The 22125-nt window shown below is 35.4% G+C and overlaps 1 pseudogene; it reads left to right on the top strand.

Moving 5' to 3' along the window:
* The first annotated feature begins 386 nt into the window (after positions 1–386).
* On the top strand, positions 387–12005 carry LOC148301546 (eukaryotic translation initiation factor 2 subunit 3 pseudogene; annotated as a pseudogene).
* Positions 12006–22125: the final 10120 nt, after the last annotated feature.

Genomic DNA, 22125 nt, shown 5'->3' with positions numbered 1-22125 from the left:
TCCCAACCCCAACCCCAACCCCAACCCCAACCCCAACCCCAACCCCAACCCCAACCCCAACCCCAACCCCGAAAGATCATCGTAAAAGCAGATATTTGATTAAAAATGATATACAATACAAAATTCTCATATTTATTAAGACATTGAAAATATTGAAATTAAAACAAGCTCATTCGATTGCTAAGCTTTCTTTTAAAGCGTATCAGATCTTCACTTTGATAATTCCTATAGAGCCGATATAATAGCACATCACTATTGCTGGTATAAAAGAAATACACAATAAATACAAATAATTGATTACTTTGCTTTTATAATATAAATTTGATTAAGTAATAGTAGCCATGGAACAAGCAGACAACTATCTAACAAAGTAACAGATTGACTAGTTCAACGAAAAATCTAAAATTCTCAAACCACAGTATTATGAAGATATCCCACATCTTACCCCGAATTCTCCACAAGTTATCAGTCGTCAGGCGACTCTCAATATCGGCACAATTGGCCATGTTGCCCATGGTAAGTCGACTGTTGTTAAAGCCATCTCAGGAGTCTAGACCGTCAGATTCAGGCAGGAGAAAGTCAGAAATATCACAATTAGATTGGGTTACGCGAATGCAAAGATATTTAAATGCCCAAAGTGTCCTGCCCCCTAGTGCTTCACATCTTACCCTAGTTCGAAAGAAGATGCACCTCTCTGCATGAATAAAGGATGCAAGGAAACTCTATCACTGCTGAGACATGTTTCGTTCTGCGATTGCCCAGGCCATGATATCTTCTTGTCAACAATGTTAACAGGAGCAGCTGTGATGGACGCCGCAATGCTTCTAGTCGCTGCCAATGTCGACTGCCCTCAACCCCAAACCGCTGAGCATTTAGTAGCACTCTAGATAATGAAACTAGATTACATGATAATCCTCCAAAACAAAATCGACATCGTATTCAAAGACCATCAACAAACAAAGAACAACTACAAACAAATAAAATAATTCATGAAAGACACAAGATGCAAGAATGCGCCAATTATCCCAATTTCAGCTCAGCAGAAATACAATATCGATGCCATTCTCTAAGCTATATGTTAAATACCTGTGCCTGCTCGCAAGTTGGAAGTCCCACCCAAAATGATCATCATTCGTAGTTTTGACGTCAATAAGCCAGGATCTGAAATCAGTGAGCTAGTCGGGGGCGTTGTTGGAGGAAGTATCTTGCAGGGGGTTTTAAAAATTGGAATGTAAGTGTAAATTCGACCTGGAACCCTAAAGAAAGATGTCAAGAATAATCTCATTTGCACTCCGATCAGGACTCGAATTGTCTCATTACTGGCTTAAAATAATGATTTGTTGTATGCCGTGCCAGGGGGACTCATCGGCGTCGGACTCATGATTGACCCGAGTATGACCCGTAACGACCAAATGGTTGGAAATGTGCTGGGAGCAGTCGGCCATCTCCCCGACATATACACCGAAATAGATATAAAATTCCACTTAATGAGAACTCTCTTGGGCGTTAAAAAGTAAGGTTAAGGCAAACAAGTGATAAAAATCAAAAAGTTGGCAGTAGACGAGGTTCTCAAATTCAATGTCGGATCCACAGAAACCCCTGGAAAAATCATAAAAGTTATAGATGTAAGCATAAATTATAATTAAGGATATCATAAAGGTTAGCTTGAATCTGCCAATTTGCACGAGTCTTGGCGAAAATGTGGCATTCAGTCGGCGATTCGAAAAGAAGTATAGGCTCATAGGGTATGGAGAAATCAAGGCAGGAAAGAAGTTAGATCTATGAGTTCGAATGATAACAGTGTCAGACACATACATATATATAGCATAGGAATTATCGATGCATATATACAAACTATACAGAATATACAAACTATACAGAATATACAAACTATACAGAATATACAGAATATACAAAATATACAAAATATACAAAATATACGGCATATATGAATGATAATTATATTTAAAGCGATTATGAAATTATCTTGGTTGGCAATTATATAGTTAAACCTTAGAGATTACTCAGCAAGAACTTATCATTATTCATTTCGATTGCCAATTCATAGCATAGGATCTCTGATATTAACATGATCCGCGAGGACTTAATGTGGCTCAGAGGCATTCTCAGATAGATCGTTCATGTATTAAAGGTTGTCAGGCTCATTTTAGTCCCTCACTTGGTCTCTCACTTGCAGTTCTTACTCTAAATTTGCATTATTCCTTGCTGCTAGAAGCGACAAATCCTGGAAGTCTTGCCTGCAAATCGGACAGCTGAGGTTGGCTTTGCACCAGCTATCCAAACAGGCCTTATGAAATATATGCCTGCAGGGAGTTTCCCGTATCTTCTCGTCCTTTTCAAATTCGCAGAGGCATATTGAGCACTGTTATTTGTATTACTGTTCATCACTTTCCTCGATAAACTTATCATAATTCTTCTCAGGCATCAGAGCATTTATGGTCTACTTAAAAACCGATTATCTTTGTGCTTGGCTTCTTCTGCGATAGTATCTGTTTCGGAGTGAAAATAACGCAGAAACACAGAAGCTCATGGCAATCATGATCGATACGCCAACAAGTGCATTCATGATGATGGATAAAGTGAAAAGTGACTAATTCGAGCATTTTATCTCGATTTGCTCGACCGGCTGAGAGGACTCTACTGCCAGTTCGAGGCTGAATATAATCTTTGGAATCTATCCATTGTACTTGTTCCAAATTGATATGAGGAAAGAGCTTGATAACTCTTTGCACTTCCTTTATTTTGTCAATTCGAAACGTAGCACTTTGCTGGGATCCGGAAGCTCAGGGGTAAAATAACTATCGAGCTATTCTTACTCACCTGATAAGTTTATCCATATGTTCTCAGTAATGTTATCTGCTGCACAGAAGGTTATCGTGAGCCTGTAGATTGTTCTTTACTCGGGCTGATAATAAGCTAAGGTATAGTTATGCGTGATTTTGATCAGCGTCGGCACATTTTGGAGCACAATCGCTGAATATTGGCATTATGGGCCGACATAGCCTACATTGCAGAGACACATCTTAGAATTCGGCTCTACAATGCCATTATTTTGACATGTGGCATTAGTTTGATCGGAATCAGATGCCGCAAGCGTGAGTGCCAAGGAGATAAGGATATATATCATTTTGTGAGCCATTGAGAATGCTATAATTTTATGTCAAATCGATATGATTATCTATCTGTTAGTTTATGAGCTAATTAATTGGAATGTTGTTTATTTCTTATTAATTTTATTTGCCTCGAATAATAAGACTCCGCGATAATAAATATCATATTACGTGTGATGGATACTGTGAGGTTAGCCTGTTTCATATTTATGGCATGCACGTTTGGTAGTCTTCTGGCTAATTTTCATTTGATTGGGAAAGTGCAGGCTTTATCAGAGGAATTGCAAATGAATCAACAAGCCAGATAAGATTTTCAATAATAGAAAACAATTGAGATTGAGGAATAGGCCCTATCAAATGACGGTAACAACATTGATTTATAGCCCCACGAGAAAGGCAAAGACGAACTGGAGAAGACAAAAAAAGGGCATTCAAAGTAGTAGGCTGTTATAGAACCGAAGAAGACAAACAAAGGACATTCAAAGTAGTAGGCAGTTATAGAACCGAAGAAAAAAAACAAAGGGCATTCAAAATAGGAGGCTATTTTAGAACATAAGAAAAAAGACAAAGGGCATTAAAAGTAGGAGGCTGTTATAGAACCGAAGAAAAAAAACAAAGGGCATTCAAAATAGGAGGCTATTTTAGAACCTAAGAAAAAAAACAAAGGGCATTAAAAGTAGGAGGCTGTTATAGAAAAAGTGATTGAAGAAAAAAATGAACCGAAAAATAAAATTTAAGTCAAAGGGGATTCAAAGTAGGAGGCTGGATTAGAAAAAGTAAGTGAAGAATAAAACTAACCCAAGAATAATGTCCGATATAAATAAAAATTAGCCAATATTGTCTTAGAAGCGGCGAGTTAAATATGGGATGAGACGAAGCACGAGATTGAAGACTTGCATTTGGGCTAAAAAAAAGATATGCTTCTATAAAAGGCAGGCGAGGCGTGGGAATAGACAAAACATAAAATTGAAGACCTGCATTTGGCCTAAAAAGCAGGCGAAGCGTGGGAATAAACAAAACATAAAATTGAAGACCTGCATTTGGCCTAAAAAGCAGGCGAAGCGTGGGAATAAACAAAACATAAAATTGAAGACCTCCATTTGGCCTAAAAAGCGGGCGAAGCGTGGGAATAAACGAAACACAAAATAGAAGACTTGCATTTGGCTTAAAAGGCAGGCTAAGCGTGGGAATAAACAAAACATAAAATTTAAGACCTGCATTTGGCTTAAAAGGCAGGCTAAGCGTGGGAATAAGCAAAGAAGAGTTTGGGTTCATTTTTTGAGCTTTGAATTGTTAAACAAAGAAAATGAAGTAGCATTACTAAAAATTGACCTGAATCAAGAATTGGCGATTTTTTTGATTTTGTGATGAACTTCATTCATTTTATTCGAGTTGACATCCATATTATTGTTCAGGGTGTTTAAATGTCCACATTGCGAGCCAACTATCTAACTTATATAATTTCCTTGCTTCTTCATGTTCGCCACGCATGTCAATAATTCATCAAGAGCTTGATCTCGGTCATTGCTGGCTTGAACAGCAGGGAAATTCGTCTGCTGTTCCTGGTCGTTGATAACTCCCTTCTATGCCATATTTTATTAAATTTTAGAAGAAGTCGACTCTTCTGTTTTCGCCCATTTGGAAGGAATCACTTTTTATTTCAGATAGTACCAAAAAGAGGACAGAATTTTGGTTGACTTTTCAGCTTTCTTCACTTCTTCCGATAACTTCTTTTAATCTGCAGAAATATTGTCAAGAACTTTGCCTTGCTTATATAACTATAACGCTATATTGTTAGAGACTTGTTCAGATTAGTGAGCAATTTTGAGCAACTATTTAAACGGCTGAGCTGAGTGAATTTCTTGTGTTGACATTAGTCAGATTCAATGTATAAATTATTAATATTAACTGTTGTCTTCGATTTATAGGGCGAAGGTCTAATTAATTTTGGCATAGTTTGATTATATGCGATAATATCACTCACTAACTAAAAAGAAGCTTCCCGTATTTCGAGTGCCCTTCATAAGCGTATTTGATTTCGGACAATGGCATTTTTAAAAATATACGGTCTTTTTTCAGAGTTTTAATTTTGCTTTTCATTTCGATGAATCCGTAGTCTTACAGTTCAGACAATTAATGGTCGATATCTCGAATATTGCTCAAATTCAGTAGCTAATATATTTATTTCAGAGCCTTCATCAGAGTCGGTTCGGTCAGAAATAGATCATCGTATTTGCTGAGATGATTATAAATAGCAATAAGGACCATTTGCTGCCCGAATGGCAGAGTGTCAAATATAACTAACTTCTTCGTACTTATTGTGTTGAGACATTGATTCACATGCTCAATAGTCACAACAATAATGTCCAAATCTTCGCGGTTTTCAGGCAGCAGAATTTTACTCAGCTATTTCAAAAATTCGAAGACGTAACGCATATCGCTCTGCTTCATTTGCGTGAGTTTGTTTACTGTAAATTTGATTAGGTTGCCTGAAAATTGGATTTAAAGTGCTGTGAGTTTCTGAATCTCTGCTATTTTTTCCTCAATAATGGCAATCAGTTGCTCATTGGTGTAAGGGTTGAAGACGATGTTGGTTATATTTTCGACTTTTACATTCATATTCTCGCCGTGCCTTTATACTGCGTCGATCGTGTTTGAAATCCCTAAGAGTACAAGTGGTACATTTTTCTTTTGGAACAAATCGAAGAAATCTTCACTGAGCAACTCTGAACTCTTTTGGAAGAACAGCTCTATTTATTAGATGTAAAGGATAGTGGGCCCAAACTAAGTCGATTCGAGCAATGATATGAGCTGGAATGTGCTTTTGCACCTTGGGTCTTCCCTGCCAAATATTTCCTGAACCAAAAGCTACTGAATATTCTTTTTGTCGTTCACCGCATTGGCATTAAGATATATAACTCGATAGGAAGAGTTCCGTGCAACATAATTGGCGCATAAAGTCTTGCCAGTTCCCGGAGAGCCAGTTAACATGATAATTCTGCTTTTCTTTGGTTTTTACTTTGTCATCAGCCTCTTTATGGTCTTTTGAATGAGAGCTATTTAGTTCTATCGAAATTTGAATGTGTCAGGATTGTAGCATCCATTCAAGATCTTGCGAGCCTCGAGTATTCGCATATGAGGCGAGCATATTGATTCAGTCAGAATACTTTTCTATTGATAATCGACCGGGATGAGTGCTGTGCTCGGAGCTTTCTTTCGCGTCTTTTTAGTGTTCTTTGACATATTATTTATATTTTTATTTATATGTATATGTCGGGTTAATTGCTGAACCGATTTTGTATTTGAAATTCGCACGAAAAATTTATTGATTTTTTCGGCAACATCAAACCTGACGAATGAGGTTCTATTCAAAATTGGATTCGATCAATCGGCTCTGGGGTGGTCTACAATGATTTGACTGACATTAACCCCAAAATACTATAACGCCCAACAAAAAAACACTATTATGAACTTAACTCCTCTACATTATAAAAGCAATAGATTTTCCTCAAGTAACAAATATTTTAATTATTTTTGTTTCAGGTTTAAAGTGCTTGCTGAACACCCTCGAAATATTCTTAAGCGAATACCCTATAATGTTGAATAGTTTTCCGTACAAACGAATTTAATTTTGGTTATAAACTAGTTTATTTCGAGAAACGATGATTACGACGATATATTCTGAGGGCAGAACTTGGAAGAACTTGGAAGAACTTGGAAGAACTTGGAAGAACTTGAAAAAAATTGGAAGAACTTGAAAAAACTTGGAAGGGACATAGCAATGCTGTTCAGAAGAGATAAAAGATGAAACTCCAACTATTCACAACACTCGATAAAGCCAATAATACATCCCGACGATGGGCTGCGGTATTAAAAGTAATGAAGAATGAGAATAATCCTACTGTTATTATATGTGAATATTTCAGGGTTCTATATTATATTGAAGAAGAAATCAATATTAATGTGCTTGGAGCTGCACAAAAGAATGCACTATTCTGCGAGAAAGAAAGCATAACTCGCCATAATAAACTTTATAGAGCCTGGAGCAATACGCTAGTTGATATTAAAATTCTTCCTTGGTTGACACATGACTATGTGAGTGCAGATCTATGTTATTTGGAATATGTTTGAAGGAGATCTTGGCTTATACCAATATTGCAAAGAAAGAGCAAATCGACGGCAAGTCCGGCCAACAAGCCAAGCCAAATTAATAGTATCTACAACCATAACATCTGCAATAGAAAAACCATCTAGAATAACAACGCGTGAAACAGAAGTAGAAACCGTCATGGCCCACTCAATTGATCATCAGAGAATCAGCAAAAATGGCTACATAACAAACATTAGTAAACTATCTTCATTTTTTGCATTCTACCATGATATAGACATACTAACTATAAGCAGCTGATGAGACTATTTCCAGGAGCCAACAAGCCAGTCAATCACTCAAATCTCGAACAATCGAATCTCTGCCCAACACATTCAACATCTATAAGCGTTACTCCCCTAATCTGCTGCCTACTCTCTCCATTAAAATTGCCACATGCCCAGTTTGCCTAATGCATTTAAGATTGTCAACCCTCCCTCACTTTCTCACATTTTCCACCAACTTTATTAATGAACCCTATCAATTTCCCAGCCTCAGCAAGAAACAAAAGAGCCTCAAAACAATAGCCGAGCCACCAAAACTATACACAAACTAAAAGCAAACAAATCCAATCAACTAATATAACCATGAAAGCAAAAATAATGAAGGGGTAAGCAAAAGCAAGAGGAACATCGAGGCTGAATAATAACAAGTACGCGATAATCGCAATCATTAATGAAGTTCGACGAACCAACGCTGGGGATTGAGATAATGTTTAATGTTGACTCTCAGAGACAAAAGATCGGATGTTTCGATCCATATGATTATTTATTCGATTCGGCGTAGTGCATGGAAAGTCGTTGTCCTATATTCGACTTTATAAGCCGACACTTTTATGTTTCGAAAATTATATCATTAAACATGAAAGATTAATATATGTTTAACATTCTAACTAACTATTGGCAAAATAATTATAGTTTGAACTCAATGAACAGAATCTGTACTGCCTCTTAAAATCATAAAATTATCAAAGAGTTTTCAATTGAGAAATTAATTAATTTATTCTATAATGCGCTCAGATACTTCGTCCGCATACATAGCATATCGAATATTTTGTCATATGAATTATCATAATTATATGGGAGCTTTAGGGAACGATAACTTTAGTATCTAATAAGCACGTTTGAGATCTGTGATTTGATTTGAACCTAAATATATTTGCTTTTTACTTAATGAAAGATAATTCAGATTCTTCCAATCTGCTTTGCTCAGATACTCACATCCTTTATTGGATATTTGATTGTTGACTAAATATATTTGCTATTTACCTAAATAAAGATGTTTCAGATTCTTCCAATCTGCTTTGCTCAGATACTCACATTCTTTATTGCTAATTTGAGAGTGAGCTAAACAAAGATATTACAGATTCTTCCAATCTGCTTTGCTCAGATACTCACATCCTTTATTACTAATTTGAGAGTAACATAAACAAAGATATTACAGATTCTTCCAATCTGCTTTGCTCAGATACTCACATCCTTCATTGGATATTTGATTGTCGGCTAAATATATGTGCTATTTACCTAAACGAAGAATGTTCAGATTCTTCCAATCTGCTTTGCTCAGATACTCACATCCTTTATTGGATATTTGATTGCTGTCTAAATATATTTGCTATTTACCTAAATAAAGATGTTTCAGATTCTTCCAATCTGCTTTGCTCAGATACTCACATCCTTTATTGCTAATTTGAGAGTGAGCTAAACAAAGATATATCAGATTCTTCCAATCTGCTTTGCTCAGATACTCACATCCTTCATTGGTAATTTGATTGGTTTCTAAATATATTTGCTATTTACCTAAATAAAGGTGTTTCAGATTCTTCCAATCTGCTTTGCTCAGATACTCACATCCTTTATTGCTAATTTGAGAGTGAGCTAAACAAAGATATATCAGATTCTTCCAATCTGCTTTGCTCAGATACTCACATCCTTCATTTGTAATTTGGTTGTAACCTAAATATATGTGCTATTTACCTAAACGAAGAGTTGTCAGATTCTTCCAATCTGCTTTGCTCAGATACTCACATCCTTCATTTGTAATTTGGTTGTAACCTAAATATATGTGCTATTTACCTAAACGAAGATATGTCAGATTCTTCCAATCTGCTTTGCTCAGATGCTTACATCCTTCATTGGATATTTGATTGTTGTTTAAACGAAGAGATCCCAGATTCTTGCAATCTGCTTTGCTCAGATACTCACATCCTTCATTGGATATTTGATTGTCGCCTAAATATATGTGCTATTTACCTAAACTAAGATTTGTCAGATTCTTCCAATCTGCTTTGCTCAGATACTCACATCCTTCATTGGATATTTGATTGTCGTCTAAATATATGTGCTATTTACCTAAACGAAGATCTTACAGATTCTTCCAATCTGCTTTGCTCAGATGCTCACATCCTTCATTGGATATTTGATTATCGCCTAAACGAAGAGATCTCAGATTCTTCCAATCTGCTTTGCTTATTTACTCACATCCTTAATTGCTAATTTGATTTTTAGCTATCCAAAGATGTTTCAGATTCTTCCAATCTGCTTTTCTCAGATGCTCACATCCTTCATTTGTAATTTTATTGTCATCTAAAAGAAGATCTGTCAAATTCTTGCAATCTGCTTTGCTCAGATACTCACATACTTCATTTGTAAGTTGATTGTTCCCTAAATATATGTGCTATTTACTTAAATTAAGATGTATCAGATTCGGCATACTGCAGTGATTAAAAAGTAGTTTTAGTTGTGTAAGAACGCCTTCACTGTTTGATAATTAAATTTTGATTGCTTTCATTTAAATTTTGGGCAGTTTCCAACTTTCGAAATATCCGAGGATTCTGGAAAGATATTTTATGTCCTTTTCATACAGTTACTATTTTTAAGCGACCTCCAGGATCTCTTCCATATCCAGGCTCCCTTTCATGCTGGCGAAACTAGCAGTCCCCAGGCTCCCTTTCATGCTTGCGAAACTAGCAGTCCCCAGGCTCCCTTTCATGCTGGCGAAACTAGCAGTCCCCAGGCTCCCTTTCATGCTTGCGAAACTAGCAGCCCCCAGACTCCCTTTCAGGCTTGCAAGACGAAAGGCATTTAAGCTCCCTTTAATGAATCGCATGTTTTTGAAATAATTATCGAATTTCAATTGACATATGCATTTCAATTAAATTTAAGTTCAATAAGTTTGATTAATCGGATGCATTTATTTATTTATTCAATTAATCAATCAATTGTATACATACTTAGAGGCTGTTTGCTGGGGCCAATTATATGACACTGATACTACTCAACAATATAAATGAGTGACTCCCCAAACGATCCCTATTCGAAGTGCTCATTGATTCTCCCATCACTAAAACATAAATTGAGTGACTGATTACCTTTGCTGTTTGCTCACTTGAATTTGTCATTCGTTGCGGCCCTCAAATAAAACAGAGTTGGTTTAATTGACCAAAAATTGGCCACAATCGTCTGCAGTCATTGGCAGCTCAATCAAATTCGATATCGTTTGTTATTTGTACGAGGATTTTCGCCTCATAAACTGAAGAGTTAGGCGATGAGTAGCAAGCAAAAGCGTTACCGCCAGGCATTAAAATTCTAGAACACTTTCTAATAATTCTATTAGTTCTATATTCTATATTCTATTATTATTCGAAATGTCGAACCCCTATTGATCAAATGTACATCGAGTACTGATTCGACCTCAAATTCACTGTCAAGAATTCATAAATATTCTTCGAAAGAGGGGAAAGGACCTACACGATTGCATTAACTAGGAACGATTAGAAAAAGTGGAGATATGCCTTGAAAAACTATCTAAACTAGCGAAGATTTCATGAGAATTTCAAAGCGTTGAAGAAAATAGAGTCGGCAATTTCACTTCAGTATATTTAGTGGAGAAAAATGAGAATAAATTGCGATTTCCAGTGAAGGCCTTTTCGAAAGAGAGTGTTTATGCGGAATAAAAAGGAAAGTAATGCCTCATTAAGGAAATAAAAGTCATGCACCATAACAAACTGATGAAACTCGAATAAGTCTACAAATCAGATAATTCGCTCTATATCGTCTTCGAACTCCTCGAGGGAGGCGCTCTTCATGATAAAATCAAAATATTTCATCGATTTCATCGATTCAGACTAGAAAAAGAAAGTATTCTCTGCGTAGGAAGAAAATGGTGAAGGGGCTGCTCGCGGGACTGGCTTCCATGTATGTTCTCAATATCATACATCGGGATTTGAAGCCTGAAAACATCTTGCTCAGGTCCAAGGATAGCTTAGAGTGCGTTATTGCGAATTTTGGGCTGAGTTCTCTCATGGGGAAGAGTATCTGTTTATCAGATGCGGCACTTCTGGATTTGTGACTCCCTAGATCATCAACATCAAAGATATGAAAGCGAAGTATAGTTGTGTCTGCGATGTGTTCAGCCTGGGGCTCATCTTCCGTATCTTTTCTATTTGGACTGAGCCCCATCAACGAGAAGACCTTCAATGAAGTGTTGACTAAAAATAAGGCATAAAAAATCACTTTCTAGAACGAAATGTACGGTAAGCTGCCCAGAAAGACACGAAATTTAGTGAAAAAGATGCTCCATTGTCAACCCCGAAGAGAATAACAGCAGAACAAGCTCTAGAGCATCCCTACTTCAAAATGGAATTCACAAATGAAGTTCAGCAAACGACCAACCTCAAGAATGACTCGCTGATTTATAACCTCAACATCAAAGGCATCATCGGCTGAACAACAGATGCAATATCTCAAATCTGTGCACGGAGCTTAATTTGAAGAATGTTCGAGCTAGCAAGCGGTTTGTCTGACAGAAGAAAACGGGTTAAGTCTGCGAGTAACTGATATTGTTTCATTTGAAGCTATTGAGTCTGAGTAATGTGATTGCTGTTACGAGTGCTGTGTAGTTTTGAGAGTTGTGATAAATGTGAGGTGAGTTGGATGTATGGAATCGTTTATATCGCGGTGAGTTTTTGGCGTCGATGTGATGCATGTGTGTGATGTGATGACCGTTATCTATTCTGAGTTTATCGCTTTCAGGTTCATTTATGAAATCATGGATTCACTTGTGATTATGCTATGCTAGTTCCCGAGGTTGCCTGCTGGTTCATGAGGTTGTCTTCGACTAACTGCGATATCCAATACCTTCAGATTGTCATGTTAATCTTGTAATTTGTATAAAATTTTATCTTGAGTTGCGTTCGAGAAAGTACATATCCTAATTTTGTTATTCTAGTTGTTATCCTAGTTTTTATTCTAGTTGTTATTCTAGCTGTTCGAGTATTATGTGACTATTTACCTGAAAGATATCTCATCGATGTCCACTCCTATGATGTGTGATCCATTGAGCATAGTTCCATTTATTATTGTTCTAGAATGAAGGCCATCGATTACGTCACTCACTCACATTGGTTGTAGGACTATGGTTATACTGTTGATGTTGTTGTTATTTATGTTTGGCTCTGCTCGATGATGACAATGATTGGTGATTCAAGTTGGTTGTAGTATGGCCGATATTTCTTCTTTTATGCTTATCTTCACTGTTGTCGTTGATATGAGATTTTTGTTGTGAGATTGCTATTGCTAGGGTTATGCGGTTACTGTGATTATGCTACTTATAAGGGCTGACTCTGTTGCTCCTACTTATTTGTGCTGATAACCTTAACTATTATTATATTTATTTATTTATATTGGCTTTGTTTCGTATAATGGCTGCTTATGCAATTTTTATTGTTTATGATCAGAGAGTGTGATTATGTTGGTTTGTCGTTGAAGGTGTGGAGCAATACAAACTCTATTCAGCTAAGAAAATCAATAAAAGACAGACAGATCAGCCAGCAACCCGAAGCCAACACAAATCGTAATAAATGAGTCGGATTTAAACATGCAAATACAGATGACCAACGACCAAGATAAAGTGTAGCAGAGAGATAATATCGAGAAATAAATAATCAATCAATTGGAATCGTGAAGGTGCCCAAAAGAAAATGCTGGATTCGAGTTTTGATGAGCTCAGATATAGCCACAAAGATCTGCATACCATATCGATAGTTTATATGAATAAATTCTATGTTGGCAAATAGTCATATCTCTTATGCTTATATCTACTCAGCCATAGATAGAGCTTTTATATATGTATGTTGCGATATATTTGCTCATTCACATATTCATTATCAACGTAAAACAGATATTATATTTGATCTTATTTGTGATTTGTCGATAATTTCAATATCTGCATTTGATTGATGCTGTTCGTGATGCTCTTTCGATTTCAATGAGTTTATTGAGTGAGTAGTTTTTATTGTTCTTGTTTTATTTTAATTTATCATAATTCTTGCTCTCTTTTTATTATTATTGCTTCTCTGACTCTATGATATTCTCATTGATAATAATTATCCTACCTTTTTTTATAATGCCTTCTATATTCAATACTGTCGATGATACTGATGATGTTGTAATTGTTTTGTTTTCTTGTTATGTGCTGCACTTATATGATTGACTAAATTGCGAACTGCCTCATTATTTGACTATCTGATTCATACAACGTAATTTGCTCATCGGTAATTGAATTATTGGGCTATTAACATTAAAGGATTATTATATTAGCCATTTAGCAGGCTTTACTGACTTATTGATTAATTTGGTTATTTATTATGGTGTTTTTGGAAGATATCTTTAATAGTGTTTATAATAAAGAAGGAAAAAAAGATTTGTTGTTGAGTTATTGTTTATTGTGATTGTAATTGGAGTTGCTTGTGCTGATGTTGCTGTTATCGAGAAGAGCAAGACATTTAATAAGAATTGTGGACTTATGGGACATTTCGAAACAAGATGAGGGATTGTTGATGCGAGATTTCATTATCTTTGCTGGTATGAGATTATTTTTGCACTTTAATTGATTTGCACAATGTTTCGACTCCTCCTCTGTTATTTTCGAATATTTGTATTCATTAAACAGTTAAGGAATTTCTGGATAGATGTTCACTTTCATTCGATGAGTATCATAATAAAATCCTAAGATGGAGCCATCCATGCAACAAACGAATGATAATAGCAATAGAATTGTAAAAATAATAAAATTATAAGAGCAATAGAAGATCAGAATAGCGAGCATTAAAATACATAATAATCATAAAAATAATCATAAATCGAGGAAACAAATAAGTTTAGAAAGGAATATATGATGTTCTTCACAAATGGAAGAAACCCACTAAAAAACAGACGATCGAGCGAGTGATCTTGCTCAGAAAGTCAGTGAATTCAGGGCGAGGATGCCATCACAAATGCTCAGCTGGTGGTCCTCTATCCAACCACAGACTCTTCGATACTCAAGAAAACTAGCGAAGGCCATTTAACATTTTCAAAGCGATTCGAGGATTTTGGCATTATCGAATACGAGTAAGAAAACAGCATATAAGCTTCGAAATAAAGATAACTGCAGATGGAAAACATCGGGCATATGGCGAGCAAGCAGTATAAGCAATCATATAAAAGATTAAGGACTTGGGATCTATTTATGAATGGAGAACCTCCATCTGTAAATATAAGGCTGATACGATGATTTAGGCTGAATTTTAGATGCAATTCTATCTCGAAAATATAACAAAGGGTCAGAAATATGTCTGAAATGGATCGAGTGACGTCTACGCTGACAATTCATTAAATAATGTTCGACATAGCCCACACTGCATTTTACCAACAGCTGTCACATCTCAATAGTTTGCTCATACTTAAGAATCCCTAGATATCCAAAATAAATCCTAGTATATTCACAACTGTCATATCTCTGTGGTCTTTATTTTCGAGCTGCATATGGTGTTCGATAATCATAATGTAAAGTAGAGCTAGTTTGTTTGCGATTCATTTCTGATTTATGATATATGGCCAGTCTAATGAATTCCTTTATGGACTCGCTAGGATTTATTTATTTATAACGAGCTAATTGGGTTAATGTCAACCTTTTTGGGATTGAAAAATTCAGGCTCATGATTATGAAGTATTTTTTAAATTTTCCAGATAAACGTCTCGTAGTCGCTCATATTGATTTTGATGTGGCTTAAGTTTGTTTTTTAGTATTGAATTTGGATCATTTCTTTGAAAAGGCATCGACGATGTTATATGTTACTTTTATGGGCCTGAGAGAGATATTTTATCCGTATTAACAGTTTATAATTTGATTTAGTTTTATAATCCCTTAATTTTACATGAAATATAATAATGCATCCGTATATAGTCATAGACTGACATCCTATTAAAGAGCAGAAATCATGTACATTATCCAATATCCCACTTATCCTTCATTGTTTCAACCAAAAACATCTGATAATCTCAACCAAAATACACTTCATCGCATCATTTCATAATTCTGAAGGTTTTCAAACAAATTGGCCTTTCGATTTATCGAACAAACCCCAAATAAATAAATCGAAACGCTCTGAGCGATTAATAATGTTATAATTCTCATTGATACGAGATTGCAAATATTGTGCCCGTGCTAGGTTCTTGATTTGTTCTCGACTCAGAGAACTAATGGCCTTGGGATTGTCAAGCAATGCACCACTAACTGGATTGACTGGAATGCTATACAAATTTTCTGATCAGCGTGAAGGATCTGTGATGAATTCAAAATCTATGATTGAATGCAACATTTGCTATTCCCCAGCCATTATTTAATTCTTGAATCAAATTCCTCAAGGACATATTCATATCTTCGCTCAGCGCTTAGCCAAACATTAGTCAGCATTTCATTTATATTCAGAGATTGAGTTGTTCTCGAGATTAATAATACAAACAAATATAATTGTTGTTTTGATCTATCCAGTATACAGTCATATTTTAGAATTGTAAATACGATTTATTATCCATGAAGTCATCATTAACAATAGCTGACTTCTTAACTCTGCAGCAGAAACAGAAAGCAAAGCTTGAAACAAAGGCAAGGCAAATATGAGCAATCGAGCTCCGAGGATGATTGCTCGAACAAAGGAAAGAAGATACTCATCAATAATCTGAAGCCTTGGTTGAAAGTCTTTGCGATGAGACTGCCATGAAGCACCAGAGTCTTGGGGGTTGTCATTTTCTAGGCATGCAAGAGTTGCTCCCTTTTTTAGATGCACTCATATATTTCTATATCAAGCTTTCTTATTCGTTGATAGTCTTAACAGCTCATCCAAAAACAATGTATCGATCAAAATCGTCAAGGAAATAGTGGCCTCTGTGAAACAATAAAACCACAGCAAGACTGATTTAATGGCCATGTGAAATACTTGTTGAGAATCAAGCGATAGATCGATTCTGGACTCAAGAGGACTCAAGACCAACTACCTTGCGGAAATCAATCAGGAAAGATAACTCCTAGAAATCTAAATCCTCGCAGAGTCCGGCTCAAATCTGCAAAAATTGGGCATCAAATACTTGTTGATGAACACTCGACTATTAAATATTCTTGGTGGGCCTTCTAGGCTTCAATATAAGCAGCTACTTGTTAGAATAAATTAAAAACTGCCAGAATCCTATAAATCCAATATCATCGCCCACATTTGCAATCAGAATATTAATAATATACATGCGCTGATCACTCTTTTCAGCCTGATTCAAATTCATTGTTAGAAACAAAGCACATCGCCGGCATTGTTAAAGGCAGAACAAATATCGGATGAGCATTTTACGGTGAATCGCCGAACTATTCAAAATACTATTAAATAATATAATACACACATAGATCATAAGGCATAAGTATTAAATATAAAGAGTCGATAAGGATAGTTATGGTTGATGGGGTTGGGGTTGGGGTTGGGGTTGGGGTTGGGGTTGGGGTTGGGGTTGGGGTTGGGTTGGGACAAACTAATACGACGAAACCAAATCAATCACAGTCAAAGCTATATAAGTATTATAAAATGCTACGATTTATGGGCAGCTGCACATCGGAAGTACGAGCAAAAGAGATTAACTTAACTCAGGGAGAAAGAAGCGGCAAATCAAAAGAACCAGAACAAGCAGAGCAACCAGAATAGTGAAGCGAATGGACAAAATGATCAAAAAACGCGACAGAAGAACAATAATGAACAAGCGGGAAGAAGCTATTTGCAAATAAACCTTGTAAACTGTCATATAAATCGTGCATCAATCGATCTCTATTGCTCTCAGTCCCTATCATACAATATTCGGATACTTTATCCACCAGTTTGTAGCAAAAGGATTATATTTCAGCGGAGAGCTATCCATCAGTTATTTAAGCCTGGAAAAAGAAGTAAACACAAGACATAGGGTCTCATCGCCTGCTACTAACGAGATCGAACCGAATGGAAGGCTGCATGTGATCATCGGCATAATGAGAAATTTGAATCCAAAAGGAGAATAAATTGCTGAATTCATAAAGTATGCTGAGCTTTCTTGGTTTTGGAAGAGGATGTAGCCTTCACTTTGTTCCAGATTTAGAAATCATGCGCAAAATTTTCAATCGTAAAACAGAGAGAGGATTCACCATGATTGTAAGCAGATTTTTCAGAAACATAATCCACCAATTGAGCTACTTTATCTCTTATTAAATTTTTCTTATTTTCTTAAAACAACTGAAAAGCACTTTCCTCTGCCTTCGTTTGAATCCGTTTATGAGAGATGGATAAAGCGTATATTATCAGCCATTGAAAAGAGAATAAATTCTTTATTGACGAAGTCTTGAATGGATAATTGTGGAGCATTCTGATCTCGATCAGTATCTTTAAAAAAACTCAGAAAGCCAATCCTTACTCATATCAGCTTTTTTATTAAATGCAAGATAAATAAGCGTTTGTTTACTTGAGTTCCCTCTTATAAGACAAAGGAACTAAGCACCACAGTGATTCGGTTTTTATCTAATTTTGTTGTAATCAAAAGAACCATTAATAATTAAAAAGGAATTACCAAAGATCATTGACAGAAATATACAATCGCGTCCAATGAAATCAATGAAAGCTGTGGAATCAATGCGAGTTTAGCAATTAAATCGAAATAACAATTCTATGACAATTCTGTATAGATATAGAACTAATGCCGCAATATAAAAAGTGCCCTAAAATGCGACACAATAATCAGCTATCTCAGCAACATTGCCAAATCAGACCAAAAACTTGGTAATTCTTTTATGTTTACATAAAATGAGAGAATACTCTCAAAGCAACATTAAACAAAATATATGTATCCTAAGAGTCAACTCAGCGGTTTGTTAATTCAGAGGAATAGAATAAAGATGAAATTGGCGGTGATTATAATATAACTAAGTCAAAATTAAAGGTCGAGTGCCGAGCGATATCTTCAGCAGCAATATCGATTCATCAAAGGAGAATAATTTTATGAGAGATTCCAAAGGAGCGTCCAGCAATCTAAAGCTCATGGAAATTTAGTTAGAAAAGGCAAAGCTAATTGAAAAGATATCGGAAATGAAAAAGAAATAAATGCATATTAGGGCTTTGGTTCTGAATTTGTTAAAGCAGTTCGAACTCGAGAGATTCAGTCTTAAGTCCTAAACGGAATCTGACTCCTATTTTCATATTTAAATTGTCAGCTAAATTTTAACTTACAAATTATTATTTCTTATATTAAGATTTAAATTTTCAGTTAAATTTATGCCATCAAAGCCAAAGAGAACCTCTCGAAAGTCAAAAAAGAAGCCTGAAATCCATTTTGAGGAATTTAATTTTCGGGAATCCATATCCACTTTGTTAGCCTAAGAAACTCATGTGAATGAGCAATCAGAATGTAAATTAAATTAAAAATGAAATCAAAGCCGAAAGAAGGCCGAAAGAGGAGGTCAAGCATCTGGAATTATGCGCATAAAGTAAATGAGTCCCCAAATAAAGAGTCGGCGCAATGCAATCTTTGCTCTGTGAAGATATAGATTAAGCAAAGATCGTTACAAAAAATTGAAGAGCATCTACTGAAAGAACATAGCATAGCTGTTGAGAATGCTTAAATAAAATCAATTATTTAAACTCCCTAAGAAGCAATCGCAAAATTAGCAGCAATTGATGGACTGACTTATCATCAAATTGCTCGTTTAAGCAAAATGCCTTTTCGCTATTTTGAAATTCCTTCTTCTCGTTCGGAGATTTCAAGCATTATTAAAAGATTTGCCTCATAGAAAGCTGAAGTCATTCGAAAAATGGTCAGCAATTCTTAAAATTTCATAATTAGTTTCGACGAAACACAAATACATTCTAAGCGATTTATGAATTTATATGTATATTTAAAAGAAGGGATATTTTTCATCGATCTAATTCGTGTGTAAACTACTGCCAATGCTGAGAATCTCAGCAAATATATAAAAAAATCTTTGAATTCGTTTAATTTTGGATATCTATCAGGCTAAGGCTATTGTTACTGACTCAGCTGCAACAAATCTTAAAATAGTTTCTGCCTTACCAGGAGTTTATCATCAGAAATGCTTAGCACATATGCTACATACTATCGTTCGACATGTTATAAGCTTTTCGATGAAAAAGGCAGGTTTATAATGTGAAAAATAATCTGACGAATGCAGCTAATAGGAATCATCATCCGAATTTGGCAGTAATGATGCAAGTGAAAATGATTCAAATGATTTAACTCCTCTCCATGTCCTCAAAAAAATTAGTAAAATGTTCAATTTTATAAAAAGAGCAGGACAAAATTATGATGCATGCCGTTAAAAAATCCGAAAAGAGCCTCCAAGAAAAACATATATTCCAATTCGATGGCTGAGCATCACATAAACTTTAAGAGCCTATCAAAGCAATGAGAAGTAGCTTAAATAATATTTTGTTTCTGGTCCTAATTTACTACTCTCTGGAGAAAAAAATATGATTGTTCATAAATTGCTTTTAGTCTTAGGTCCTTTTTCAGACGCAATTATGATGAAAAAAAGTTCAACCAATATATTAGAAGGTGAAAAAATAGTCTTAGTCTTGTGCACAGTCCTTTAAATGAGTTGGCACTCAAAGTTCTGTCAGATATTCAAACATAGTACTTAAAATATAGAAATTAAGAATTGATCTCCGTTGGATATGCTTTAAAAGGAAAAAGATAATATAAAAAAATGACTGAAAAAAGCATATTTAAGTTTGAATCTTTTGACATCGCTTGCAATAAAGCCAAATAGCTTTGGAATTCACAATCTCTCATATAGTAAATATAATCGTCCGTCACAATCTATATTATATTGCATAAACTTACTTCTATCTTTCACGTCTTCGGGGTTGGGGTTGGGGTTGGGGTTGGGGTTGGGGTTGGGGTTGGGGTTGGGGTTGGGGTTGGACTTGATATCTGTTGCGGAGAATGTGCTCAAACTATCTGCTGCCATAGCTTTATACCAAAGGTCTCTTCGCATAATGCTAATTCAGAATTGCAGTTCTCTGAAGGCTCGTCAACTGGTGATTATTTTTTATCATTTTAGAAGCCAATCTGGAGAGGCGCGGCTGGAGGCTAGTTTTAGACGCTACACCTGATGATTGCTAAAGAGCCCTTAAACTTTATTTTGCCTTTTCTACAGCTTTTTCTGCTCATCCTTTCTGCAGATCAAAGAAACTTATTTGGGTTTCGGATCAGTCACAGAAGATTTAATGCCCTGAATATATAAAAGTGTTGAGGCGGTTAAGCCTGATTGCTCATATTTGCACCATTGGTCACATTCAATGACATTGTAGTGCCCAAACAATATTGTAAAACTAAACAACACCTTTATTCAGAGGAATCATTCTCCCAGGAGCAAGTCGAAATACCCTGAAAGCAACAGCTGAAACTTGCCATCGAACATCAATAAAGATTAGAAAAACAACTGCCGGATGCCAATAAACCTCTACAAGATATATAAAGATCTGTTCATCCGGCATGAGAGCTGGATCATCGAGGGAAATAGCAATCAAATGGGGATTGACATTTGTAATCGCAAACAGCCCATAATCTTCGAGTTGCATTAAGACAGTTAGACAATACGATGAATCGGCTGTGATTAACTTTATTTATCCTCTAAAATGTGCAATGCTTCTGAAATTTGTGGAGGAGATCAAGCTCATTGATTATCTTACTTTATAGCTTAAATTGTAAGCATTAATTCAATAATGGCATGTTTGCAAATTCAATTAGATTTTCACTTTTAATTCTCAGAACACATTTTATTCAAATCAAAGAATACCAATGCTATAAATTTATGTAATTATAAATAAAAGGTGTTTAATATAAAATAAGAGGTTTATACAATTTCATTTTTGGCGATGACTCATTATGGAAGCTTAGATTTTAAATTTAATCTTCGAAAAATCGTTGGTAATCAGTAACCAATTCTGAACATTTAACATATGAGTAATTTTATTGATGCGGTTGTCGAACACCCTATAAATATTAGATTCGGCGTAGTGCATGGAAAGTCGTTGTCCTATATTCGACTTTATAAGCCGACACTTTTATGTTTCGAAAATTATATCATTAAACATGAAAGATTGATATATGTTTCACATTCTAACTAACTATTGGCAAAATAATTATAGTTTGAACTCAACGAACAGAATCTGTACTGCCTCTTAAAATCATAAAATTATCAAAGAGTTTTCAATTGAGAAATTAATTAATTTATTCTATAATGCGCTCAGATACTTCGTCCGCATACATAGCATATCGAATATTTTGTCATATGAATTATCATATGTATATTTTAGCTTTAGGGAACGATAACTATAGTATCTATCGAGCACGTTAGCGATCTTTGATCTGATTGTTTTCTAAATATATGTGTTATTTACCTAAATCAAGCCATTTCAGATTCTTCCAATCTGCTTTGCTCAGATAATCACATCCTTCATTGGTAATTTGATTGAAACCTAAATAGAAGTGATAATTACATAAG

The sequence above is a fragment of the Brachycentrus maculatus genome, unplaced genomic scaffold (genome assembly GCF_059751285.1).
Source record: "Brachycentrus maculatus isolate JH-2025_06_01 unplaced genomic scaffold, ASM5975128v1 h1tg000544l, whole genome shotgun sequence".
Taxonomy (NCBI): Eukaryota; Metazoa; Arthropoda; class Insecta; order Trichoptera; family Brachycentridae; genus Brachycentrus; species Brachycentrus maculatus.
This window is presented reverse-complemented; position numbering and strand designations above follow the sequence as displayed.